This window comes from Tarenaya hassleriana, unplaced genomic scaffold (genome assembly GCF_000463585.1).
Source record: "Tarenaya hassleriana unplaced genomic scaffold, ASM46358v1 Cleome20, whole genome shotgun sequence".
Lineage (NCBI taxonomy): Eukaryota > Viridiplantae > Streptophyta > Magnoliopsida > Brassicales > Cleomaceae > Tarenaya > Tarenaya hassleriana.
The window spans coordinates 1867971-1868180 of record NW_010965373.1 but is presented as its reverse complement, the minus strand read 5'-3'; positions in this window follow the sequence as shown (position 1 = coordinate 1868180).

Sequence of the window (210 nt, the reverse complement as noted above, 5' to 3'; positions counted from 1 at the left end):
CGTATACAGATAACGTGTACATGAGGATCTTTGCTCTGCTTTTATTTTTTTCCCCATAAATTAAAAACAATAATTTATTTGAAATCTTCGCAGATTTCTATACAGAAAACAATTAAGAAACAATATAATAATGGTTTGGGAGTCTAAAGCTGCGACGGAATCGCCATATACAGAAGGTTTACGCGCAGGATAAGAGCATGCACACTCTTT